Here is a 27,960-nt window from a genome sequence, read left to right as displayed (position 1 = left end):
CAACATCTGTGCCACATTTCCATGCCCCCACCTGCCTGAAGGGTTTCATAACCTTCACTTTTTGCTGCCAGCCCACTAAGCCTATTCAAAACGAGTTTTTTCTTCCTGTCTTTCATGGACCATTCACTGAACAGACGTATATGGAGCGCCTTCACGTGAGAGATGCTGTGCGACCAAGAGCAGCCCCAGCCTATGCTCTGTGCTGCGGCGGGAGTCACTCTCAGAAATGAAAGGCGACCCTGGTAGCTCTCCTCTTACTCTCCTGTTCCCCGCAGCAGGGAGGGCGAGGCCCTGACGCAGCATTTCTAACACCTGCTCAGGTGGGCTCAGCCCTCCCGACGGCCCACCTGCCTCTGGCCAGAGCCTCACCCACTGCCCAGCCTCGGCTGCAGCTCCCGCCCTCCTCCCACCCCCGTTCCCCCCAGGGAGTCTTCTCTGAGCACCAGCTGAGCCCCTGCACCCCTCGGTTTAGACACGTTTACACTGAAAGTCTGGTTTTCTCTCTGCCAAACTGGCCATTTCTCAAGGGTGGGGAAATATCTCAGTTATCTCACCATCAACACCTTTTTGCTAAACTGCGTCTTGGTGTAAGCACTCCGCCACCTGGCAGGAACTCCTGCCTGTGGGTTTTCCCACTGGAGATGCCCAGGGTGTGACCTGCTTCCAGGTCCTCCGCCCTGGCCGCCCTGGCCGGGCTAGAGACTGCTGAGGACTGAAGATGTTCCAGGTGCCTGTGCGTCACTTGGGCAGGTAACCCTTTATAGCCCAGCTGTCAGGACAGCATCCCTAAAGCCTGCCAGGTCAGGGTGGGGAGAACACCGAGCAGGCAGAGGAGGCCACGTTCCTGCCATCTGCCAAGAGCCCCGAACCACGGAGAAAGGGAGGCAGCCAGGGCCTCAGACCCCCCTGGAAACCCCTCAGCTGTGGATCTAATGAGATGAAAAGGGAATTCAAAAGCTCTGAGCTTCTAAAACTAGTTCTCTCTTACTTCAACTAATGTTCAGAACAGTTAATCTTTCCTAACTTGGCGGCTTTGGAACAATTTCACTTTCATGTCATTGAATTGCTAAAAATCCACTCTTTCTTTTTATGAGAAAAGGGTTATGGAAAAGATTTGATTTTCTTGCTCTTCTCTTGAAATCTTCCATTTGCAACCTCCATACATATCAAAACCACACATACGTGGAAACACAAAAGACTCTAAGTAGTTAAAACAATTTTGAGAAAAACTGAACAGGAGAAATCAGGCTCGCTGGCTTCAGACTATACTGCAAAGCTACAGTCATCAAAACAGTATGGCACTGGCACAAAAAGACACGGAGATCAACAGAACAAGATAGACAGCCCAGAAATAAACCCATGCGCTTAAGGTCAATTCACCTACGACTAAGGAGGCAAGAATATCCAATGGAGAAAAGACAGTCTCTTCAATAAGTGGTGCTGGGAAAGCTGGACGGCTGCCTGTGAAAGACTGAGACGGAGCACTCCCTGACACCACGCACAAAAATAAACTCAGCATGGATTAAAGACCTAAATGTAAGGCCAGAAACCACAAAACCTCTAGAAGAGATAGTAATCAATCAATATTTTTGTTATACAAGAGAATCAGTTTCCTAATATTAAAGCCACTGTCACTTGGATCTACTGCTTTTTTCAGCCAAAAGCATCTTTGATTTCTCAAGCCACAAACCTGAATACCAGCCTCCATCTTGGGTTCTGGGGAACGGCAAACCCAACCACATTTCCTCCCACCAGCCTGCTGTACCAGCCAGAGAGTGGAAACAGCAGAGGCACGTCCAGACTTGAGAGGTGCCGAGAGCCCCCGGGAGCCTCGCTGGGCCCCAGCACAGCGCAAGAGAGCTTCAGAAAGTCCCCGTGTTTTCACTGGGAAGGGCAGAGGCAGCTGGGAGAGGGCCAGGAGAACCAGGGAGACATTACTTAGACAACAGGTGTACTAGTCAGATTAGTCAGGGCTCTCCAGAGAAACAGAACCAACAGAATATACAAAAAGAGATTCATCAGGAGGAACTGGCTCACACAGTTATGGAGGCAAGGAAGTCTGTGATCTGCCGTCTACAAGCAGGAGATGCTGGACAGCCAGGCGTGTGGTTCCAGTCACAGCCCCAAGGCTGGACAGTCCAGAGGCTGACAGTCCAGAGCGAGGTCGAGGCAGGAGGAGACTGATGTCCCGGCTCAACAGTCAGGCAGAGAGAGTGAAGCTTCCTCCCTTCCTCCATCTGTGTCCTCCTCAGGCCTCTGACGGACTGGGCGATGCCCACCACACTGGAAAGAGCACCCTGCTTCTCTGTCTACGGATGCAAATGCTGATCCCATCCAGAGTCCCCATCACAGACTCACTGAGAAACCCAGGGTCCAGTCAAGCTGACACATACAATTAACTATCACACTGGGACCGGGCAGGATAAGTCAGCAGGAACTTTCCCATGGGAGACGACAGGGGAACGTGAGCACCTGAAAGGTGTGGGCGTGGGTATGTGACAGTGAAGGGGGAGTGCAGGCCCCACCCTCACCCCCACCCCACACACCCTGGCATCACCTACACCATCTCCGCCTTAGAATCAGCCTCAGTGGGAAGAGGACAGGGTGAAACCCTGAGTTGATGGAGGGTCTTCTGAACTGACAAAGACTGACCCACAGCGACCAAGCTGGGGCTGTTTCCGCCAAACAGAGTAGGGGCTCTTGAGATAGAAATTGAGGTTGATTTTAGAAAATTTAGAAAACTTTAAAGAAAATTTTAAGAAACATCCATTTTTAGTTTATGTACTAAAACTCATATTCTCTAACCATGGACATCATCAAATTCAAAAATTTTGTCAACCTGATGAGAAATGGCATCTTGCTGTTATTTTATTTACATTTCTTAATTACCAGTGAGGACAGGCATCATTCATATGGTCCTGGGGGCACCATCCTCCCTGGGCTCTGCATGCACCACAGTTACCGCTCACAGTGCAGGACACTGTAGGGCTGGCAGACGCACCCCCGGCCTCAGAGACGGCTGCTGCTGCTTGCACCTTCAGCCTGAGTAGGTTCAATTTGTCAAGCATCACACAGACCACCTGGGACGAATGCCCCTCGCTCAGGCCGACCCTCTGCCCTCTGTGTGTGTGTATGCTGTTTATCGTGGAGGCAGAGCCCGGTTCTCACCCGGGCACCGACCTGTGCGCCTTCCTGCTGTCCCGCCGTCAGCTGCTGGGAACAAGGCCGCGGCACCGGGCTCAGTGTGCCCGGGGTTTTGCTACCTCCCACACCTCTCTTCTCTTCGCCGATATTCTAGTAAAATCAACACGGACTTCTTTGAATCTGGATCCCACGTGTACGAAGACAAGTAACTCTCCACGTCGCGCTACCTCTTTTCTGTATTCAATGGCCTCAGTGGGCCTGCCTGCAGGGCTGATGCTCATTTATGAGTTACTTTTATTAAAACCAAAATGGTGCCCAGGACAAAGAGGGCTACCTCACATCTCACCACTCTAATGCAAGAGTTAGTTTCTTTTCAAAAAATTTTAGCATCTAATCCTTGTTCAACAACACAGACTTCTACCCACTTGTAATGCTGAATCGCTACCTAAGCGTTTCCCCTGAAGCGCTGGACATCCATCTGCTACATTTTGTCTGCAAACATGATAAATCACAGGAACAATGGTGTTGTGAATCTGCAGAATCCTTGGCAGTTGTAGAATTCAAATATCTCATCTCTTTATTCTACTTTTTTCATTTATTTATTTATTTATCCACTAGTTTATTCAACAAACATTTATGGTGCTAGGCAGTGAGGGTGCACATACTAACAAGGCAGACACTGACCCTACCCCTAAGGAACTCACAGCGTAGGAGGGAGACAGACAGCATCATGTAATTTCCAGGCACTGACCCATCTGAGCTGGGCATTTATGCTAGATTTACACAAGCATCAAAATAGAGAATACCTATTTGGTGCAGCCACTATAGAAACCAGTATGGAGATTCCTTAAAAAACCAAACATAGAGCTACCATACGATCCAGCAATCCCACTCCTGGGCATACATCTGGAGAAAATGCCAATTCAAAAAGATATGTGCACCCCTGTGTTCATAGCAGCACTGTTACAATAGCCAAGACATGGAAACAACCTAAATGTCCATTGACAGGTGAGTGGATAAAGAAGCTGTGGTATATTTATACAATGGAATAGTACTCAGCCATGAAAAAGAATGAAGTAATGCCATTTGCAGCAACATGGATGGACCTGAAGATCGTCAAACTAAGTGAAATAAGCCTGAAAGAAAAACGCAAGTACCATATGATATCACTTATATGTGGAATCTTAAAAAATGACACAAATGAACTTATTTACAAAACAGAAACAGACTCACAGACATAGACAACAAACTTATAGTTACCAAATAGGAAAAGGAGGGGAGGGATAAATTAGGATTTGGCGATTAGCAGATACAAACTCCTATATATAAAATAGATAAACCATAAGTTCCTACTGTAAAGAACAGGGAACTATATTCAGTATCTTGTAATAACCTGTAATGGAAAAGACACTGAAGAATATATGTGTATAACTGAATCACCATGCTGTATACCAGAATCTAACACAACACTGTAAATCAACCACACTTCAATGAAAAAAATAAAGAATATCTATTTTTTAAGTGATCTTGCCAGTTACACACAGGCGGCCAGATGTGTGGCAGCCCTGTGTGCGTCTTGGTTGATGGAGTTATTGCCTCAAGGCCATAAAAGCAGAAGCTTGAAAGGGACCTGGAGGACTCGCCGTCCTCTTCGAGGCCTAATCTCCAGACAGAACTCCCTTCCACTTCCTGCCGCAGGACGGCTGGGCAGATAAAAACACTCTTTCAGATGAGAAAAACAATTAAGCACTGAAAATGTGAGAACAAGAAAACACAAGATTAAAAATAGACCTCAGCAGCCCGCTTGATGAATCATGCTTTCAGCAGGTGGATGTGAAGGCAGCCTTCTCAGCAGCCTGTCCTGGCGGGGCTGCTCCGCACTAACAGGGAGGAAGCCGGCAAAACATTAACAACCCACTGCTTACTCTAGCGTTTAGCTCGAGGCCGATTATGAGGAAATCTGCCTCGTGTGTCAGGCCTAGAGCTAATCATTAAGCCCTTTAGAAAACCAACTTAAACAACACTTCTTTAGAAAATAAAACTTAAAACCTACAAGCTGAAAGAACGGCGGCCAACCCCAGTATCGGTTCCTCTAATTCAACAGCTATTAATGTTTTACCCACTTTATTTTTTTTTTGATGGAGGGGTTGGGGATTGGACCCGGGACCTCGCCTATGAGACGCACACACTCTACCACTGAGCTACACCTTGCCCTCAACATTCTTTGACATTTGCTTGTGTCTGTATATGTTTTTGGCTGAACTATTTGAAAGCAGATCGCAGACCTCATGCCCCAGCCCCCTGTAAGCTCCCGTCCACCCCTCCTGAGGACAGATAGTCTCTCCCACAGCCGCAGCGCCGTTCCCACACCCAGGAAACGTGTCATTAATTCAACAGGATCACCTGATATCCAGCGGCGGTGCCCGGGGATCGCACACCAGCTGGAACTGGCTGCCGCCCCTGCCACCTGGGCATTGAGCCGTCCCTGCCCTGCCCACCGCCTTCCAGAACGAAAAGCCTGACTTGGGGGAGGACACTGTCAGAGACCGTGCCGGGCACCTTCACCCACCAGCTCAGACCCCCAGATGCGGACGCCTTCCCACACCCCATCCCTGAGCCCACGTTCCCCATCCCTGCGGGTCAGCACGTGGCTGGTCGGGTACATCCCCCTCGGGAGCCGGGCCGTGCTGGAGCTGTGCGCGGGTATTTAAAATGGCAAAAGAAGATGTTAATCACGCATCGTAAGATATTCGTGCACATAATGCTGCTCACAAAAGTGACTTTCAGCAGCAGCACCCGTGAGCTTGCATTTCATTAATATTTATGTCAGCAGAGAGGGGCTCCTAAGAGCAAAGTGCATCTCAGCTTCACAGAAAAGGCGAGGAAAGGCTCTGGGCTGAGGAAGATCAAAGCCACGAAGGCGGGGAGGGAGGGGCTGCTTCCACCCTCCTCCCCTCACATGTTTCTTCTCCTCCAGAAGCCCCTCTGGAGCAGGACAGGGGAGCACATTCCTGAGGTCCCAGTGGCCACCTGCAGGGACCATCCCAGGGTAGACACGATGACAAAGACTGAGCACCGGATGACCTAGGCCCTGGTCCCCGGCCCGGGACCTGCAGGTCAGGGGAGGGCAGGGCTATGCAGAGCCGCTGTCCGTGGGGAACAGGTCTCAGGGTCAAGGGCACAGGCTCTTCCTAGCGAGAAGTTCTCACGACTGCAGCTGCGGAACCAGCACAGGGAGCCTGCTGTGAGGACAAAAAGCCTGAGGGAAAGGCAAAGGCAGGGAGGGAATAAAAATAGAAATGGCTCGCTGCTCTGAGGGGCGAGGTTCTCAGGGAACCTGGTCCTTACTGGTCCTTCAGGGAGCAGAAATGTCATGACTGAAAAGTAATCCCACCGGCCAGCTTTGGGCTTTCTGTTTTCGCCACATTAACACCCTGACAAAGGGCTGCAGCATTGCTGATGCAGGAAAGAGGAAAAGAGTGGACATTGGATGGACCCCCCCCCCACCTCCTTTCATGCAGACCGTCCTACAGGCTGTGTGGCGGTTACCTAGGAAACCGCGAGGATGTGAAACTCCAGGAAACACGCTGTCGGGAGGCAGGAGGTGCAACTGCTGATTTTTTTGCTGACGTTGCGTGATGCCAGGCCGTTTTCTTAACCCCTCTGCCCCAGTTTCCTCGTGTGCGACAAGGCAATACCATCCACCTCGTGAGCGCGCGCGAGCCTGGCTGTAGGACACAGGGGGAGCTCAGTGTGGATGTCCCCCTCTTTCTATGCACCTCACAAGCACTTCTACGCCTACTCACTGGGCACCATTGAATAACTGAGAGGCAGATCTGCTATAGAAATAGTCTAGGTAAGAAATGTGAAGTGAATTCAATTTTCATAACTGGAATGACATTTAACACTTAATAAGAAAGTCCAAATGAGTACAAAAGATGATAAATCTTTTGTAAATTGAAAATAATTAAAAAATGCATATACTTCTTATTTATCACTTTGGTAGATATGAGGTTTTTTTGCTTTTTGGTTTCTTTGGGGGGAAGGTAAGTAGGTTTATTTATTTTTTTGATGGAGGTATGGGGATCGAACACAGGACCTCCTGCAGACTAAGCAGGCACTCTACCACTGCGCTGCACCCTCCCCACTGGAGCTTTTTAAATGTAATGTTTTAGATCCTCTTTGACTAAGCACAGCTGCACAGTAGGGGCTGAAGGGCCTTCGAAGTAGCTCTCCCGTGTGCTCTGCTGAGTTCAGACCAGACGGGAGGCGGGCGTGGAGGTCAGACACATCACTGGTACTGTGGCAGCACCATCACTGATTAAATCCGTATGTCTGACCTGTACAGTGACAATGGCCTTTAATGCTGCTCCAGAATTGGAAAGACTTCACACTCCCATCCCAGGCCGAGCTGCACAACCGGGGCCTGCCCCTGCCTAGCACCCAGCCAGGGCGGCCCCTCCCACCCACCCCTCACCAAGCTGGCTGCCTGGTACTGGTGCCCACAGCACACTCTCCCCGGGGGAAGACCACCATGGCAGTGACGCAGCGTAATCAGAGGTGTTCCTGTGTCCCCTTCCAGACTGTGAGGGTCGCATCTCCTGACTGCTGGAGTTTGGGTCCCTGATGGCCCTCAGCTGAGTCCCTCTGTAGCGCCACCTTCAGTTAGAGAGAGCTGCCGCAGCCAGAGTCATGGTCCCTTCCTCAGGGACACCGCAATTGCAAGGGCTGGTCAGCGGGGGGCAGTACAGAGCTTTACCCCCTTACCTCAATTTAGGACATCTCTGGGGGGCCATCTGAGCTCTGGAGCACCCTTGGGATTTCTGAGACCTTCCCTGGGGGCCCAATTCAACTCCTCACTGCCCCTGCCCACCTCCTCCTCCTCTCAGGGCTGCTGCCTTCACTGCCCAAAGGTTCCTTGTGCAGAACTCTGAGTCTGGCTCCCGAGGAACCAGCTGAAGACAATTATCTTTCAGTACTTAAACCACGCATTTGGATTGGAGGTGAGGTAGTGATGACCCCATCACCCAGAATTCTATTTGGAAACTCACATCTTCTGTCATTTTCTTGATATATTTCTGCAATCACGTTTCTCCCCAGTTTTCCCTTTTTTCCAGTTCCTTCGCTGCGGAGTTCTTATTTGTCTGATGTTGGACCCCCAGGTGAGTCTTCCCGTTTTCTGATCGATGCTCTATTTTCCATTTCCCTCTCTTCTGACTGTACTTTCTAGATTTCCTGGACCTTCTCTTCCAGTGTCTCCATTAAGTTTTCGTTTCTGCTCTTACACTGTTCAACTGCCAAGAACTTTTTCTTAAGTCTTTACATTTTCTTTTTTTAGCACTGTTCTATTTTATAGATGCCCGTCATCCCTCATCTGAGGAGAGTCACGAGAATTTTTAGAGATGTTTTCTTCTTTCATGTTTCTCTCTCACTCTCATTTTTTTTTTTAACATTTGTTTGCTTGTTTGAGCCTCTGCCTTTCACAGTAGAGGATTTCCTCAGGTATCTGGTAATCTTTGGTTGTCTGCTCACTTTTAAGAAAGAGACACCAAGAAGCAAGTTGGAATCTCTGAGCCCATGGGTGGGGCTTTTTGACTGCAGGATTCTTTGGGTGAATCACGGGTGATCTGTCCGGTTGTTTGCTTGGGAACCATCAATAACAGTGTATAGGTTGAGTAACAGCTGAATATTTGCTCTGATGGTGAAATTTTATGTCAACTTGGCTAAGCTATGAGCTCAGCTTTTGGGTCAGAAAACAGTCTAAAGGTTGCTGCAAAGGTATTCTGTCAACATGGCTCACATTTGTAATCAGTTGGCTTCACATCACACAGATTATCCCTCATAATGTAGACGACCCTCATCCAATAGGCTGAATGACTTAGGAGCAAACCCTGAGGTTTCCCGGAGAAGAACCCCTTCGAGATCGTGGGATGGAAACCCTGCTAGTTTCCACCCACGGCCCGTCCTCCAGACCTCAGGCTCTCAGGGTTCTGTCTCGGGAGCCCTCACACCCCCTCCTCCACATGTGGCTTTGTTCCTCTGTCAGTTGGGAGATGGGGGCTAGTTCTCTACTTCGTGAGTCTGGGTTTGGCTCCGTGATTTGCTGTCGCCAGCGGGACATCAGCAAGTGTGAGGCCACAGGCTGGAGGACCACTGGTGAGGTGGGACTTGGCCCCTCCTGCCGCTGGGGACCTTTTGCCACCACACGAAGGAGCATGATTAACATGATGGGGGATGGACACATGGCTGCTGGCCCAGCTGACACCAAGCCAACTGCCAGCCACAACGGCGAGCCCCTCACTGGACCCACGAGCCTGCCAACCACCAGTCCTAGTGAAGCTGCCCGAGGACACGGAGCCCCAGGGGGCCTGGCCCCTGACAAGAAGTAAGTATTTTGTCTTAATCCACCAGATTCGGGGGCGGTTTGTTACACAGCAAAGGATGGCAGAAATAATCACTCTTGTCAGGGCTCCATCCCTGAGATGCCCATAGTCCTCAGAACACCCTCACAACGTCCTGCTCCCTGCGCCCGGCCGCCGGCACCCGGACAGCCGAGGAGGAGCCTGGAGGCTTCAGCGCTCAGCACAGAAGACTCGCCTCACATGAGGGCCAACTGTGAAGTTTTGGAGGACGCAGTGTCCACACACGGTGCCCTCACTTCCGACAAGCGCAAGCTTGAGGGGCTCCCCAGAACCCCCTCAGTGTCAATAACTAGCCAGAAGGACTCACGGAACCCGCTGAAAGCCGTCAGACTCATGGCTATGGTTTATTACAGGGAAAAGACATGGATTAAAATCGGTCAAGGGAGGAGAAGCACAGGGAGGCGTCCAGGAGGGGCCAACAGAGGACCCCGTGGCCCTCTTCCCAGGGGGTCCAGGATGTGTTAACCCCTGGCATCCACGTGTGACAATCCACACAGCGCACCGCCCGCGAGCACGTTCCCCTGAGCCTGTGTGTTCAGGGCCCTCTCTGCGGCCTGACACACACCGCCCATGTGGCCAGTCTCCAGTCTCCAGCTCTTCCTGGAGGTCCGGACCGAAGGCTGAGACCCTTGGTCTCTAGCTCCTGGGAGATCTGAACCGACGCCATGTGGCCCAGAAACCCCACCACAAGTCACTAGGACAGACTCCCGTTGGCCAAAGCCGCCAGACAAACAGACACTCGTATCAGGCAGGACATTCCAGGGGCCTGGAAATCACCTCCCCGTAGCTGAGGCCAAAGGGCAGTCCTCTCTTTGGGTTAGAATAGTCCTTCGTTACACAGGCCACCCCCGGCCCTTGGTCAAGGCTCTCTTACAGCAAAACCACCACCTCTGTCTGGGCATCTATACTCAGTGTAGCGTTTACCAGACAGACCAACAGGCAGCAGCTCCTCCAGGCACCTGTAAAGCACTACACCCGTCTTACTGCACTAAGTTGATTACTCTTTTCCCCTCTGGATCAGCTCCTATTCGTACCTTATGATAAACTTGTACAGAACGATTGAGCATAGAAACAGCTGACGGCTGGCTAAATCCAGTCCTTCCCCAGACAGTCATCCTGTCACATCCCGAGGAAGCTTTAACCCCGCCGCTCACTGTATCTGATTGTCAAATCAGCAGTATCATCAGACCTGTTTACATAAGGTGGCTGAGTCTCACCGGCAAGGCCGGTGTCACACCCCGTCACAGCACAGCAACCTGGCAAGTGAGAGTCAAAGATGATGAGGACCCGAGCCCCGCTGAGTCACTGGCCGTCATCGTACCCACGACGTCTCCCCGAGTGATGCCACTCAGCCCTGTAGGCGCCCGTTCGGCCCATTCAGGTTCCAAAAGCAAGAGTGGTTTTGGCAGCAGACAGCCCCACCCTCTCAGGCAGCCGGCGGACCGGGGCCGAGGGGACCTGGCCGAGGGACAGGGCCACCTCTTGCTCTGAGCCTCCCTCGAGACACCAGTGAAAGCACTGCATTTCCCTCGCCGCGGAAACCTCTTCCTTACCCGCCCCTCTCTCCCCGCACTTACCGGTTTACTTTTACCAGCCTTTCCTCCGTTGTTTGGAAAGGACTCTGGGCTTGGCCTCTCTGCCGCCCCCCGGGCTCCGTGTCCTCGGGCTCGGCAGCAGCGCTGGGCCAGCACGCGCACCCCCCTCGGTCCCCTTCCTTGCACGCCGGGCAGGGTCGCGGGGTCCAGAACCAGCGAGCTTTCCTGACCGCTAGGCAACCCAGCTGCGCTCACCGCTGACCTTGTGTTGTCACACAGGATCGAGGCACGGCCAGCTCCGTCGGGCCCTTAGCAAGTCTGACGTAAGGACTAAAAGCTGCCGTGACAGTTTCTTGCTCAGGCACCACCTCTGCTCCCGGAGCCGTGGGTGCTGCCTGGGCCCGGGCCAGCCTCGGCGGGTCAGGGAAAAGAGGGCTGAGGTGACACGGGGAAGAAGTGCAGCGTCACTCCCCCACCACACGCGCCCCAGATGCCACAGGAAAGCGGGCGAGTCTGCCCAGGGGACACCCCGCCGCCCCTTCATGTCCCAGGTGGGCAACACTCAGGAAGGCGTGTACGCCAGCCCCTCGTGCCTTCGTCACTGCCTGTTCCAATTACCCATCAAACCATTTCTCAGGATGAAAGCGTTGCCCTTGACCTGAAGAAATGGGACTGGGTGGTCCGAGGTGGTCCAGTCCTTCTATTCCAGTCCTTTTACAGTGTTTCATACAATTGCCCCCTCCACCGGGCACGCACACCCAGCCCAGGTGTCTGCTGCCATCAGGGCGGCCGCAGCCCTGGCCCCACCCGACAGCATGTGCGGTGCCTCCCCCCGGAGACCCTGGCCCGGGCCCACAGCTCCTGTCCTTCCCTAGGCACACTGTACAGCTGGCGTGTTGTGCCTCCCAGGGGGCAAGAGGAATGTGTCTAGGTTCAGCCCATCTCTGTGTTGCTGCAGAGCCCACATGTCCCTGAATTCCATGCACCCAGGAGGCCACCTCAAGCCAGTGCACCAGGATAGCCTTTTGCCAATTCCACCCTCTCCCCGATCCCAGAAGGGGTTCCTCTCACGGGCAGTGATGTGTCCTACTTGAAGGGACCCCTCAAATCCCCCAGTGATTTCCGGAGGGCAGTGCCCCAGGTGGGAGTCCCTTTAATAGGCCAGTTTCCCACTGCCTGTCCCCTTGACCTTACGGCCAGGCCACTGGCCACAACCCATGAGTCATTAAAACTCAAACATAGAGGCAAACGGCTTGCATTCCAAGCCACTGAGCTGATTGCTTTTACCCTCGTCATTTAGAGTGGCCGCTGTCCCAACGGGGCGCTACCTGTGCACTCCGGAACCGCCATCCATGAGCCGAGCAGCGCTTTGCTGGCCCACAGAGAGCTGTTTATGGGGCAAACCCCAGGTGGCTGTAGGGCGCAGCAGCCCCTCAGGTGGTTCTGAAGTCAGTCCTGGGGGCAGAGAGGCTGCCCGCTCCTCCCGTACCCCGACAGCACCCTTCCACGTCTGAGCCATTTCCGTTTCATTACGGAGCCCTTCTCCCCATTAGAGCACCCCTCCCTCTTAGAGCATTTCTCTGACATCCCCCAGAACAGTAGGGGTGTTTCAGGTTTCAAGACTATTTTATGTCCTTCAGTCACAGGGGCAGTTTCAAGCAATGTCCCAGAGCAGGCGAGCAGTACTTGTCTTTCAAATGGAAAATTTCTGGAATTTTCCAGTGGAAATGCCAGGGGTCACTGCTGGGTAGCACCCACAGGCTTTGGCCACAAGCCCGGTCCCCCCCCCCCCCGCAGCGTCACCGTACAGATCACCTGCCCGTCTGTCTCCCCCGCCACTCAGCGCCTGTGTGGCTCAGGTGTTCTGGGTGACGCCCACGTGGCTGCGCACTCAGCCAAATAAGGCTGGCGGGTGGCCCTACCTGCCCTCCGTCCTGCAATACGAGGTAGGGGAAGCCCTCCCCAGTCAGACACAGTGTCCGTCCCCAGACACACTCGGGTAAAGGAGACACGACCACCTCACCGAGTCTGTTCGAACCTTTCACTTTTCACCCAAGCTTTCACTTGAAGCCCCCTGCTGTTTCATCCCCACACCCTCCGGATCTAACTGCAGCCCGCTGGGACTCCCCCACAAGCTTTGGCATCCTGGCACAGGGGCCCATGCCAAGCGGTCCCAGGAAGGCCTCCTCCGGCCGTGGGCCCGGGCCACTCACCTGCTCGTGCCCTGGGCCCTTGGTTAGGCTGGGGGCCATCGCCTCAGGCGGTTCCGGGTCAGGTTTCCCACTGTCATCTTTGCCTTCCAGCCTTTAAAGCTCCTCCAGACCAGGGGGAATAAAGCAGACTGAAGGCCCTTGCATGTGGGGGGACGAGCAGAGGCTGCCGGGGGCCAGCCGCCTTGTGAGCGTGCTGCCGTAAGACGCTTACTCTGACTCCGGCAGTGTCCGCTTTACTCACCCAGAAGTAACCGCTCAGAGGCGCGACCCTGCTGGGGTGGGGCTCCTGACTCCCCGCCTTTCCCCCACCGTCTGGCGAACCTTAGCCGCCCGTGGCTTCGGCTTAACTCTCTCCTTTGGGGGCAGCCCTGCGTTAGCGCAGCACCGCCTGGACCCGCGCGCGGCTCAGCCTGGAGACCCGTCCCAACTCGCCCTTTCCTGTGGTGACTGTAGACAACCACCACCAAGGCGCGGAGGTTCGCTTGTTGCTTGTGGCCCTGAGTTTTCTTATTCACCCAGTGAGTCATCTCCTCAGGAGCTGGAGCCATCTTTTCAAAATTCCTTTGGTAACTTTACCTCCAACAACCAGCCGCAGCACAGCTCTGGTTCTGCACCTCAGGTGACTCTGTGGTCACCCTGGAATGAAAGGGTCGTCACCCCCCACCCTGCCGCTTTTCCTCTTCTGGAACCATGTGCTTGCATGAGTCAGTGCCACTTCTGATGCCAACTGCAGGGTCAAAGGTCACCCTTAGGTTTGCTAAGTCACGAGGAGGACTCGCAGAACTTACCCAATGAAAGCTGTTACACTCACGGTTACAGTTTTGTTTTTCACAGGGAAAAGATACAGCCTAAAATTAGCCAAGGGAAGAGTGCAAGGGGCAGAGTCTGGAGAAGAATCAGACTCAGTGTTTCTGCTGTCCTCCCACGGAGGCAGGACACGTCACTGTCCTTGCGTCGTCATGTGACAACATGCATGGAGCACCGCGACCTGGGCAGTGCACCTGGGCCTCAGTGTTCAGAGCTTCTCTTGGGCTCCAGGTGCAGCTCTGTGACTGTCTCAGCCCGCACATCCAAACTCCATCACCTCCTCCCCAGCCGGCCTCCCCTGGTCCTAGAGGAGCACACTGCAGGCACGAGCTGCCCTCCGGGAGGCGCAGGGAGACTCAGGCAGAGGGGCTTAGACACGCACTAGGGGTGGGCTTGGAGAGTCTGGGTAGGAAATTCAGACATCCGAGGATTCGGGACACGGTGGCAGGTTTGGTGGACACAACTTCTTGGTTCCACAAATGAGTCCCACAGGGAGGGGCACCGGCCAAAACAGAAAAGTCACACCTGTGGCTGGAAGAGATACTGTCACTTAGCCGATTTTATTGGCCCTATCACACCTTTAGCCAGACTGCCGTAGCCACACATTACCTCTGGTTCAGCTTTCAGGCACTGGATGGTCCAGACGCTCGCTGTGCGTGTCCTCGCGTAACGGACGCGTGCTACAGCCACCAGCCCACGTGGGAGTCCCAGCTGTGGAAAGAGGCTTTGACCTTCTTTCCTTGCCAGGTTCTCAAGAAGCCTTAGGACAAGAGGCTCAGGGGTCGGGAGACCCCTCGAAGGCTCAACAGCCGTAGCAGATCACGTGCGGGCCCCTGCGGCTCGGTGGGCCACTCGGCGAGTGGGCCCGAACCCCCACGTTCTCCCCGCTCTGCTTCAGGCAACGACCAGACTGTGGGCAGTCTCAGCCCAGACACTCACGTCATGACCAGGGAACTCCAGGAACGCTGGCGAGTGGTCCTCGGCAGCTGTCTGGCATTGGACACGGTCCCGGCCGCCCAGGGGGCCCTTGTGCAGAGAGGTCAGAGGGACTGCTGCGCGTGTGTTCCCATAAATATCTACGCCACCAGCCAAAACACTCACCGCAAACCGAGGAATCTGTCCAGTTGCAACTGTCGCCCTCCCTCTTCCATTTAAATATCCTTCAGGCCCGGCATCTCCGAGCCTCATTGGGCTCCCTTCAAACTTCAAATTGTGGTTTTACTCCCTAATTTAACCTGTAATCATTGTTCTTCTTATAATATTCCTAAGCACACCTGTTGTGAAGCCTCTGGTCTCTAAGACCCTCTGACACTGCTAGCCCAGGACCAGGCTCAGCAGATGACAACAGCTGGTCCTTGGGGCCGACGAGGACACAGAAGCCTGCCCACCTCGATGACGCACTGAGCCAGCATCGCCCTCACAGGACGGTGACTCGTCCCCAACCGCACTTAACCAGAGTCTGTCCCTATTAAACAACAGGGCAACGACTGAGGATTCCCAGGTGCCCGCTTCTCACTCTTGACTTTGTGTCTCCGAACTTCAGCTGGGCTCTCCCACCTACAGCCCACAGAGCCTGGCCGCCCCCACGTCGGAACAGGCACACAGGTGAACGCTGCCCCCTTAGCACCGCAGTCTGGGGATCTGCCGACTACAGAGGAAAATACCCCCACAGGTGCGAAATCACCTGCTGACCAACCCGTTCTCCCTCCCCGCCTGCAAAGTTCCTGCTGGCCCTGTTCATGTCTCCCTGTAGGAAAAAGTTCTGTTCTGTTTGATTTCAGGTGCTTGCAGATTTGAAACCAGAGCATCCTCCCCAGAGTAATAGTCTTTTTGATTCAAGTTGCTCTGTATCTAAGTCTGCATATGTTTTTCCTTGACAGGAGGGTCCCAGCTCCAGCCACTGCCCGCCCCTCCCCATCATTCTCCTGCTGCGGCCAGTGGCCAGAGGGCAGTGTGAATGTCAGTGCATAACACTGCGCTGCTGGGGGGTGGGGGGCTGGGCCACTTTGTGCCAGGAGACAGTGAGCCCTGCGGGCAGCCGCAGGGCGGGGTCCAGCTGGTCCTGGGTCCTGTCTGGACCCGTCCATCAGCTAGGATGCTGACACTCAGCCCTGCCTGGGAGTGACAGCCTCCCCAGCGTCCCCAGCTTCCCTAGCTTCCCTAGAAGGGACCTGCAGTGCCCACCCTCCCCCGCAGGGCCCCTCCCAGCTTTCCAGTCTGTCTCCAGAATATGGCTGATGCTCTGCAGATTCCAGAGCCCCTCGGCAGCAGCTGCTGGGAGACGGGGCGGTGGGTATTGGTCTGTGTGGGACGCATTCGCTGTCCGACCACAACGCCGCTGCTCCAAGGGCACGAGAGGAAGAAAGGGGATCCCTCCTGACACAGCGTGCCAGCCCGTCACGTGCTCCTTTTTTGTCCCCAGTTTTGGGAGGTCATCAGCGATGAGCATGGCATCGACCCCACCGGCAGTTACCATGGAGACAGTGACTTGCAGCTGGAGAGGATCAATGTGTACTACAATGAAGCCGCTGGTGATTATCGGAACATTTTTTGCCCCCTCGCTTGCTCTCCGTTCTGTGGCAGACGCAGAGTACTAGGAACATGCAAATGACAAAGGGCCTCCTGCCTTCGTTTTAAATGTCCACGGCTGAGAATCACACGGCAGAGTTCCTTAAGTCTCCTGCACGTCTGCCATGACTAAGCAAGCCTGACCTCCCTTGTCAGAGCAGAAAGTGCTCTGATCTCCTGCTTTTGTCTCCTGCTGGAGTTTTCTCTGATGAATTCTGCCGTGAATTCAGGCACACAGAGCAGGGCGTTGTCTGGGATTCCTTTGCCAACCTCAGGTCTAAGTTCTGCTCTGTACCCACAGGTAACAAGTATGTGCCTCGGGCCATCCTGGTGGACCTGGAGCCGGGCACCATGGACTCAGTCAGGTCTGGACCCTTCGGCCAGATCTTCAGGCCCGACAACTTCGTGTTCGGTACGTAGCCATGACCCAGGGGCACCGGCCCAGTGGGTCTCCTTCCTCCTCAGCCCTGTGGAGATCCCAGCTCTGACTGCTGACTGCTGAGTGCGGGGTGGAGGCCGTGTGTCCACAGAGAGTCCTGACTGCACCCGGTCCACGGGCTGTCACTCCTCCAGCCCCTCCGGGCAGCTCAGAGAACAGGGCCCGCCTGCAGAGGCTGCTGCAGCCCCCCGATCACCCCCGACACAGCAGCCTGGGAAGGGCAGTGAACAAAGAGCAGAGAAAGGCCTCAGACAGCAGGTAACGCGTCATTTCAGGGGACCAGTGACAGCAGGCAAGCACTGCAAGAAGCCAGAGGCCAAAGGCACAGGTGTGAGCAGCAGCTGAGACAGCTGCTGAGAGCGCACGGTGCCCGGACCTCACTGCCTCCGCCCTGTCTGTTCACCGTGGCTGATTTAGGTCCTTTAAACACCGAATGCAGGCCTGGGCGACCTGGCCGTGAACACGGCACCGTCCCCCAGAGCCGGGCCCTGCCGGGGCCCAGCTCACCCAGCGGTGAGACGTCCTGCCCCACGATCCCAATTCCCCAGCAGACAGGCAGGCAGGGCGCGATGGCTCTGCATCTCCACCAGGAACCAGGCAGCTTCAGGTGAGTCACCAGAATGAGGGGGCTGCCTGGAAGCTGACATTCATTGCAGCTCTTGGCCGAGAACCACCAGACCAGCTCTGAGCCCAGCGCCTCCCGAGATGAGGACTCAGATCCCTGTTTCCTGGGGGCCGGGGAGAGACTGGAGATGTCTGGCAAGTGAAGAGAACACCTGGGAACATGAAACTTGCAGGAGCTGAAAACTGCAGGTGTCTGGAAAGTGTGGAGAAGACAGTCATGAGCTCAGGGGCCAAGCCAGGACCCAGGGCTACGCACGGGGAGGGGCTTCCTGCTGAGTGTCTCTGTAGCCGACACCGTCCCCTGTTCCTGTGACACTGCCCTTCCCAGACCCTCTTCTGCATGTCCTGCCTGTAACACCCCTTGGGAAGGAGGACCAGCCAAGGATGGACTGGAGGTGAAACAGCCCCGCTTCCCTGACTCAGAGGGGCCGCCCGGTGACTGGGTCTCTTACCGAGCCCACACGGAACGCAGTTCCTTCCTTCCCTCCCCGCTCCATCCCCACCGCCCTCCACCCGCCTCCTGGGATCAGCCCCCTACAAACTTCCACTCAGATCCTTGTCTCATGCCCAGAAATAAACCCGCACACCTACAGTCAATTACTCTTCGACAAAGGAGGCAAAAATATACAATGGAGAAAAGACAGTCTCTTCAGTAAGTGGTGTTTGGGAAGCCGGGCAGTCTCGTGCAAATTAACGAAATTAGAACACTCCCTCACTAAACAGCAAGTTCCCACTGTACAGCACAGGGAACTATATTCAGTATCTTACAGTAACTTATGGTGAAAAAGAATATGAAAATGAATATATGTATGTTCACGTATGACTGAAGCATTGTGCTGGACACCAGAAACTGACACAACATTGTAAACTGACTACACTTCAATAAAAAATATATATTTATATACATGAAAAAGACCAGTCCCTCACACCATACACATAAGTAAACTCAAAATGGCTTAAAGACCTAAATGTAAGAAAGGACACCATAAATCTCCTAGAAGAGAACACAGGCAAAACCCTCTCTGACATAAATCGTATCAGTATCTTCCTAGCTCAGTCTCCCAAGGCAAAAGAAAGAAAAATAGAGATAACCAAATGGAATCTAACCAAACTTAAAAGCTTTTGCACAGCAAAGGAAACCATAAACAAAACAAAAAGACAACCAATGGACTGGGAGAAAACATTTGCAAATGATCTGACTGACAAGGGCTTAATTTCCAAAATATGCAAATAGCTCATACAGCTCAGTATCAAAAAAAACAAACTCAAGCAAAAAGTGGGCAGAAGACCTAAACAGCCATCTCCCCAAAGAAGACATACAGATGGCCAACGGGCACATGAAAAGATGCTCAACATCGCTAATTATTAGAGAAATGCAAATCAAAACCACAGTGAGATATCACCTCGTATCAACCAGAACGGCCATCCATCATCAAAAAGTCTACAAATAATAGATGCTGGAGAGAGTGCGGAGAAAACAGAAGGCTCTTACACTGTTGGTGGGAATGTAAATTGGTGCAGCCACTACGGAAAACAGTACAGAGTTTCCTTAAAAAACTAAAAATAGACTTACCATTTGATCCAGCAATCTCACTCCTGGCCATAGATCTGGAAAAGATGAAAATTCTAGTTCAAAAAGACACATACACCTCAATGTTCACAGCAGCACTGTTTTAATTGTCAAGATGTGGAGGCAAGCTAAGTGTCCATCAACAGATGACTGGATAAAGAAGAGGTGGTATATTTATACAGTGGAATACTACTCAGCCATAAAAAGAATAGAATCATGCCATTTGCAGCAACATGGATCGACCTAGAGATTATCATACTAAGTGAAGTCAGACAAAGACAAATATTATGATACCACTTATATATGGAATCTAAAAAAATAATACAAATGAATTTATTTACAAAAGAGAAACAGACTCACAGGCATAGAAAACAAAGTATGGTTACCAAAGGGGAAAGGGGGGAGGGATAAATTAGGAGTTCAGGATTAGCAGATACAAACTACTATATATCAAATAAATAAAAAAGCCCTACTATACATCACAGGGAACTACATTCAATATCTTGTAATAACCTATAATGGAAAAGAATCTGAAAAAGAATACATATATATATGGCTGAATCACTTTGCTGTACACCTGAAATCAACACAATATTTTAATATAGTTATACTTCAAAAAAAATGTTTAAAAAGAGCATATTATTAGACTCCACATATGAGTGATATTCAGTATCTTGTAATAATCTTTAATGGAAAAAATATGAAAACGAATATATGTATGCACATGCATGACTGGGACATTGTGCTGTACCCCAGAGACTGATACATTGTAATTGACTGTATTTCAACAAAGAAGAGCATATTATAATAAAAATTAATAACTAAGATAAAGCAGAATCCTTGTCTCAGGCCCACTCCTGGGGCCCGACCTCAGACCACAGGGCAGATGAGGTTGTAGTTCTCTGCTGCACAAACCCGGGGCGTAACCCTCACAATAATCTTACAGCGTCTGGCAGGGCACGGTGGGGACTCTGTCCCCGCTCCTCCATCTGCAGCGCAGCGCCCCTTCCCTGCCCCTCAGGTGGGGGCAGAACCCAGTTCCTCGCGGCTGGGGTCCAGGGTCCCTGTTGGGCTGGTCTTGGCTGTCAGCCAGAGGCTGTTCTCAGGGCAGCCTGCCGACCCTACCACACGGCCCACAGCACAGCAGCCGCCCCTTCCAGGCCACCTGGAGAAGTGTCTCCACTGCTTTGAGACTCTGACCGCGTCTTCTGCACCAGCTGGAGGAAATTCCTTAACGGGCTCATGTGATTAGGGAAGGCCCAGCCAGGTCATCTCCCGACTTCAAGGTCAACTGATTTGAGAACTTAATTACGCCTGCAGAATCCCCTCACCGCAGCACCTAGGTTAGAGTTTGACTGAACACCTGGGAAAAGGTGGCTGCACACCAGGCGGGGTGCACCTTGGGGCTTAGAATTCTGCGTCCCACAAAGAACGGTTTGGGGTGTGGAATGAACTCGGTCCCTGGAACTTCTGGTTCTGACATCTGGACCTGCGTTCAGAGAGTGAGCGTTTTTCTACTTAACAGTTACAGGGCTTTGGGCAAGTATTTTCATCTGTCTGAGCCTTAGTTTCTTTCTCCAGACAACGGCGATAACCGTCCGGACTTCAGAGGGCGACTGCGAGGATCACATGAGTAACACCCGTCAGGCCCCTGTCACACGGCAGGACAGCAGCGGGGGCTGCAGGGAGTGTCCCGCTGCTCAAGGACGGGCCCTGTGGCTTCTTGTTGGGAATTCCTCACGGGGGAGACCAGTTCTGGAATAGCTGGGTTTTTTTTTTCAAGTTTCTTTTGGAAGTACAGTCGATTTACAATGTTGTGTTAGTTTCAGAAGCACAGCACAGTGATTCAGTCACACACATACACACATATATATTCTTTTTCAGATTCCTTTCCATTAGAGGTTATTACAAGATACTGAATATAGCGCCCTGTGCGGTACACACAGCAGGACCTTGTGGTCGATCTATTTTGGGTACCTTTTAACGTTGGGAGATTTGATTTCCAGGTGTCTTTGACCACAGAAGTCTGTCTCCGTGTGATCATTCTTGGAAGGGTTAATACACTTGCTCATCAGAATAAGGCCTTAATCGAATGGTATTAAAGGATCTCTTTGGCACAGATTTTCATGATGGGGTGGAGCCTGTGTGTGCAAACTGGGGGAGAAAGAATAAAAAAGGACGCTTAGCCACCCTTGGAATTTCACTTCAGACTGGCTCCAATCCAGTAGTTTAAATTAGCAACTATGGGCAGTTACAACGGAAGTTCCTGTCCTGGTTGGACTCGGAGCAGCGGCCGGCAGGGAGAGTCCCCGTCTGACTTGCCCCTCCCGAGCGCTTCCTGGTCCCCTTGTCCCACTTTCCCGCCGTGTCCTTGCAGCCCAGCGACAACCCTGGGCCCACATTAACACCTGGTCAGACCTGACTGCTCCCGGCAGGACCAGCCCCTGACCTGCAGGGCGTCTGAGCCCCCAGTCTTCCCCGCTCAGCCTGTGCCCTTCCACTGTGGATGTCCGCCCTGCCTCGGCCTCAGTCTGACATCTCCAGGGAGGGACCCAAACCCCTCGTGAATTACAAAACTATCCAACATTAAAAGAATCTGTGAATCAGTACAGCATACAAGTATTCCAGGAGCTAACAAAAATCTGACTCTGAAGCACCCAGGACACAGAAATGACTGGCTGCACGTTGCTCCTCTGTCCTGTAATTCACCGAAACTCCCCCCTCTTTTCCTGACACACCCCGAACCAAGCGGTCCTCAGCTAAGCACCCCCTGCCAGCCGGTGAGGGGAAGTGATGGGTCCAAGACCTCTGGTTTCCTCCCAGGCAACAGGCACGCACCTGCGGCGTTCACAGCTGTTGACTCTCCCTCGACAGCCCTGGCTCCTTTACTGCGCGGGCGTTTCCATCTTCTGTAGTAGCCTTCTTCCTTCTAGTTATAAAAGATTCTAACTACTTCTCTGCACCCAGACAGGGATACTAACTGTGAGGGATGGATGAAGCCAGTTTAAGAGCTCTGCAGATCTAAGCCACTATTAACATTTTTTGGACATGCCATACCGACATTATATCAAACATATTTAAATTTCTATTTTCTAAAATGTTTACGTTAGTTATAGCTTATATGTTATGATATGAGTTAAGTTGCATTTGACTCACCAATGTGATATGTTTCATAGACATTTAGCCAAACACTTACTAATTTTACTCTTGTGGATTTCCTTCCTTATTCTTGAGCTATCACCCCACCCCTATCTCAGATGTCTGAGGCCCTGGACACTAGCAAGGGCAATGCTTACAGTGCCCCATGGTAACTTGGCTTTGCTCAGAAAAGACTGGACCTAACAAATATTTCTTCTAAGTAAGAAAAACAAGTTACATACACATCAGACTTAGAGTGTTCAACAAAACCTGGTATAATCGAATAATAAATTTAACAAAATTAATCTACCCTGTACTTGAAATGACACCTATTTCTATTTTTGTGCTCCATGACAATTAGGTGTAGGCAACAGCCGATGATAAATAAGCAGTAGTATTTCTTCCCAGTCAAGTATTTCTGGGACTTCGTGGGCAAACAAAGGCGGGAACCGTGAACAGGAAACACTTTGGGGGTTTCTCTGAAGACTCCTGGCTGCACGACTAAGGAGGCCTGGGGACTGGAGTTTTCCATAACTTAAATGCTCGAAGGTCCAATAAACACTTTAAAAATGCCCCTCAGTATGATTCTGTTGTTAAAAAAAGGCATATCACATTTCGAGTGCATCTCCCCCCTGCAGATTTTACAAGTTTGGTGGTAGCTGATTGTTGCCCCCACTGCAAAGACTATTCTAGAAAAAGCTGTCCAGACCCCGTGGTGGGGGCAGAGAGGGGAGAGTCCCGTGTTGCAGGTGAAAACACTGGCAAGTTGGGACGGGGCACCGGTGAGCCACGGAGCCCCCGGGAGAGCAGAGCGGGACAAGGGCGGGGACGAGGGAGCAGGGCCAGCGGCTGGGCTGGACGCCCGGGGGCAGCTCTCCCCACCTGCCTCCCTGCACATGTTCAGCAAAGTCGGAATCATTCGGCTCTGCAGGACCTGCTGGCTTTCTCACCTCGGGGAGGGGATGCTGACGTCAGTCTTTCCATAACCTCTGTCTTGAAAGTGAAACAGAGCGAACCTTGAGCTCTAAGAAGATGACCAGCACCCTTTCTGCACCTGGCTTGGCCCCATGGACATCGGCGCGGCTGGCCTCACCCAAATTCTCTGGCAGCTCAGATTTTGGTGTGAAGAAAGCCTGTATTCAGAAAGTAGGTGGCGAGGGAGCCAGGCAGTTGGAAAATGGCTGGAACAGGCTCCTTGGGTCCCATGCCTCCTGCAGGGGCTGGTCTAGTCCCAGCCCTGCCCTTGGGGGTGCTCGGGCTCAGAACAGTCCTGCAGGGTGTGGGGACCCCCCCACTGACCTGCAGACCCTCGGGGTTCAGGTGTGGAAAGAGCACTCAGATGGGGCCTCGGCTCCCTGCTTAGGAGTCCTGCTGCTTGTTCCCTGCTGTGACAACTGGGGCACGAGGGACCGGGAATGCAGCACGGAGGTGTGCACACTGTATCACGAGGCACAAAGGAGGGCGCATCACAGAGAGAGCCACACTGGATTTCAGCACTGATTTATAGAGAAAAGCTCCCTGGAAGGAGGGAGGGAAATAGTCATACCAGTTGTAATAGCTTAGATTTACATAACATTTACTGTGGATCAGGGGGTATTCTAAGTGCTTTCCCATATTAATTCATTCAATCCATGTAACAACCCCAGGGACTAGGTACAATTATTAGTCCCACTTTACAGATGAGGCAATTGAGGCACAGAGAGGTTAAGTAACTTGCCCTAAGTCACACAGCTAATAAGTGGCAAAGTCAGGATTTGCATCCACTCCCATCCATCCAGGCCTGTGCTCCTAACACTCAGGGAATATAGGGGTGTGGGCTGAATGGGGGGAAATTCACTCCACTCATGTGAACAGCCGTGGCCGTGTGAAGCAGATTTAATCAGAGAAACCAGTGTAGTCCAGACAGATTACGGAGGAAACGGCAGCAGCTGGAAGAAGGTTCCATACATTTGAGAATTTATGAGACTACGTCTCACTTAAGTCACGGTGTAAGAAGACAGAGTACTTCCCATTCTTAATGTCCAAGGCAAAGATGATTGAAACTATGTTAAAAAGGAATAAACAAAAACATCTAAACAACCCATGAAAGGGGGAAAAAAAGGAAAAAGTCAAACATGAACGTGAAAATAAACACATCCAGGGGAGGGTGGAAAGACACACCCGTGTTCTTTAGTATTTGATACATTTCCTAATTGTGTACTCAGAAAATATGTTTATATGAAATATGTTCTTACCACGTTAAAAATGTGTATGTTTATGTTACATATGTGTATTACATAGTCACACACTGTATACTATATTTTTTTTTCTCAATTTTGAAAGGTCTGACTGACAGCGCTAGTAAACATAATTCATACTGGGACATGAAACATTCTAGAAGGTAGCTGAAAAACATTACTATATATTTACTCCAAACTGTTGTTGTCTGGTGCAAAAATTTATAAATTTTGGACTTGACGTCTTCAAAGTAAATTAAACTGGAGCTCAGACTGTTCATGCTTCAGGCAGTCTTTTTAAAAAGGAAGCACCTCAAGTGCTTTAAGCAAAATTCCTCCATCTTCATAAAGAGATGCTTTTATTATAAACCTGGATGTGTGCACTCAGTCAAAGGAGCAGACAGGGCTCTTTTACGTAAGTGTCACAGGAAGGAGAGACTGAGATGGCTTGACCCCTGGGCCTTCTCTGAGGGCACAGAAGAAGAGAACGTGATACTGTTGCAGAATGACTGATACAATTTTACTGCTGGGATGGTTCTTGGGTTTCCATTATTCTACAGGGGAAACTGATCTCAAAATTTTGGGACCCCCACTAAATATATTTCAACTAGATCACATCTCTCTCTTAAGAGATGGCACCACCACCGGAGTACCACGCATGCAGAGGGCACTCGAAGGCTCTCAGTGAAGGCAGGAGAGGGGTGGGCAGGCAGACTGAGAGACGGGAGCCTGAGACCTTCAGTAAAACGCAGGCCCAGGCTTCACCTTCCCTCTCCAGTCTGAATGTTGTCATCATCAGCCCAGAGTGCCTTGGGAGAGGGAGAGGCTCTGTCATTGGCAGTGACATCACGCCCAAAGCAGGAAATGACACGTGGCTGGAGGATGTCGGCTCCCCTCCCCCACCACCCTGCCCAGCAGCCAGAAGAGCTGCTCCGTTTTAGACATAAAGAGAAAAGGGGAAAACCCACCTTCTCCCCAGAACTCTTCAAAGTCTATTCTGGGGCAGGGAGGCTCAGTTGGCCCCCTTCCCTCCTGTTGTCTGCACGGTGCTGTGTGGCCCTTGGCGGGGTCTGGGATGCCCAGGTGGCGGAGGAGGGCAGCTCACAGCCCTGGGATGAGTCACCTTAGGTCAGGCAGGCATCATTCAAAACTCTGCCTGTGTGTGCATCTGATTATACATGAACAGACATGAAGGCGGGGGCTGGCGAGGAGGCAGGCTGGGTGCACTTTGTGGGGCAGAGAGGGCAGCCTTGGGAAGAACGTTTGCTGCCAGTGACCCCCAGGGGCCTGGGCCTGCTGGAATGAATGCTGTCACTGACATAGTCATTAAACACCCAGTTCACAGACATTGTCTTTCGTCTTCACAATGTAACAAAAGCCAATTCCCATGTTTCAGACACAGTAACAGAGGCTGAGAGCTTAGGTGACCTGCTTAACCTCCCAACCAGGATGCAGCAGAGTGGGCATCCTCCCACGAGCACGGAGATGCCCACCTGTCAGGGTCCCCAAGTCCCCAATACCGTCCCTTCCAGGTCTCATCTTCTGCTCCTACTTGGCCCCAAATTCCCACCTTGAATGAAACAAAAACCAAAAGACAGTAGTCTCCAGAAAAATCTTGGTGGAACCTTGTAATCAGAGAAGTTACCTGGAGCAGGGCCATTCTCTGGAGAGGTTCTGCGAGGCTCCAGCGGGTCGTGAGGAGCCCAGGACATGGGAGCTGGGGGTAGCGGTGGAGGCCGGGTCCTAGGCATCTGGAAAGAGCATCTGTAGGAGGGGCTAAGCCCTGGGGGCCTAGCAGCATGGGGGAGGGGGGCGGAGAGGAGGAGGAGGAGGTGGCCTAGGAAACCCATCCCTGAGCTGCGGGGAGGTGCCCGGCACCTGCTTGCCTGCTTTTGGAGGGACCCTGAGGACTGGCCTCCTGAAGCGTGGGTGACGAAGCCGTGACTTTGCCCACCATTCATGTGGCAAATGGGCTTAAACGTTTATAATGACAGCATCGCCCTGGATTTTATGGGGGTGTTTTTGCTCCATAAACTGGACCTGCTTTCATATAGAGCTTCTCATTTCCTACTCACAAAGCCAGCTGCGGGGCACCTATAATTACCATCCTTTCATAGCTGGAGAAACTGGCCCCAGAGAGGAAACAGAGGATGTGCTGGGATGGTCCCTGAGAACAATGACGGCTGGGTCTTACCTCACCCGGACCAAGCCTCTAAAACTCACCTGGGCTCTCCCTTTGTAGAAGGGAGCGAGATGCCTTCACTGACTAGCTTTGGGGCTGGTCAGCTCTTCCAGCCTCCGCCTCCAAGCTGTGAAATTGGGGGAGGAACAAAGTTTACTCGAGAACAGCAGAAGTACAACGGGAGCCACGTAGGTAATTCAAAATTTTCTAGCAGTCAGTATTAATCTAGCAGGCATTTAAAAAAGTTGACAGAAAAAAGTGAAAATAAGTTCAAAAAATATATCCAAGATATTACTTTGATAAGTAATAAACAAAATTAGGATTGGAATATTTTACATTCTTATCACTTCTTGAGTCCACGAAATATGACGAGCATTCCACATTAAAGCACACGTGAACCCAGACTCCAGCTGTCCAGTGGCCCAGCTGTCCAGTGGCCACGCGTGGCTGCGGCCTGGAGCCGGACGCGGGGATTAGGGGACATCATGCACGAAGGCGCACGCGCTTCGGCGGCCGCCTGGCCATTAAGTTCTCTCCCGGACACGCACGCCGGCGGAATTGTCCACGTTAAGTGGCCTTTACCAGGACCCCAAACCCAAAGCAGGCATGAGACAGATCCAGCGCCGAGTCACTTTTCCTGCCCCTTCCAAACCGACCACCTCCCTTACGCGCAGAGGCTAAAGGTCCCCACCCCGCCATCCTCGCCTTCCCTGAAGACAGCCGCCCGTCGACCCCCACCGGGGACCCCCAGTCCTCCCCGCCTACCACCCGCTCCCGGCGTTTACACCCGCCGCGATTCCCACCCCGAATAGAGAACGAGGCCCGGGGCCGAGGAGCCTGCCCGTGGGCAGGAAACCCAGGGACGCTGCGGACCCGACCCCACAGGCAATTCTGGGCTGCCCACCCCCAGGGGCACGCGGGGGCGAGGGCCGGGCTCAGAGGCAGCCCCCAGGGACCCTGAGCGCCCGACCAGCGCACCTCGCGCCGCGCCCCAGCTCCCCCTCGCGGTGCCGCAGTCCCCGCCGTCCCCGCCGCGCCGCCCCCGCGCCCCGCCCGCTGACGTCACCGCGCCGGGAGGGGCGGGTCCCCCGCTATAAAAGGC

At 52.5% G+C, this 27,960-nt stretch overlaps 1 protein-coding gene and 1 long non-coding RNA gene across 2 annotated transcripts in view; both read right to left on the bottom strand.

Annotated features, from left to right (window-relative positions):
* The window catches only part of PSMG4 (proteasome assembly chaperone 4), a 56,091-nt gene extending 44,705 nt beyond the window's left edge, over positions 1-11,386 (bottom strand). The window contains exon 1 of the mRNA XM_074348023.1: positions 11,144-11,386. The gene's annotated coding sequence lies outside the window, so the exon portion shown is untranslated. The remainder of the gene's footprint in view (positions 1-11,143) is intronic.
* Positions 11,387-17,733: 6,347 nt separating this feature from the next.
* Positions 17,734-27,906, bottom strand: LOC123612387 (uncharacterized). Its single transcript, XR_012500897.1, has 6 exons — positions 27,837-27,906; positions 26,900-26,985; positions 22,161-26,427; positions 21,300-21,476; positions 19,326-19,360; positions 17,734-17,945 (listed from the first exon to the last, which is right to left on the bottom strand). It is a non-coding gene; the product is annotated as an uncharacterized LOC123612387 (long non-coding RNA).
* Between the last annotated feature and the right edge of the window lie 54 nt (positions 27,907-27,960).

This window comes from Camelus bactrianus, chromosome 20 (genome assembly GCF_048773025.1).
Source record: "Camelus bactrianus isolate YW-2024 breed Bactrian camel chromosome 20, ASM4877302v1, whole genome shotgun sequence".
Lineage (NCBI taxonomy): Eukaryota > Metazoa > Chordata > Mammalia > Artiodactyla > Camelidae > Camelus > Camelus bactrianus.
Note: the sequence above shows the minus strand (reverse complement) of the source record. Positions and strands in the feature narration are given on the sequence as shown.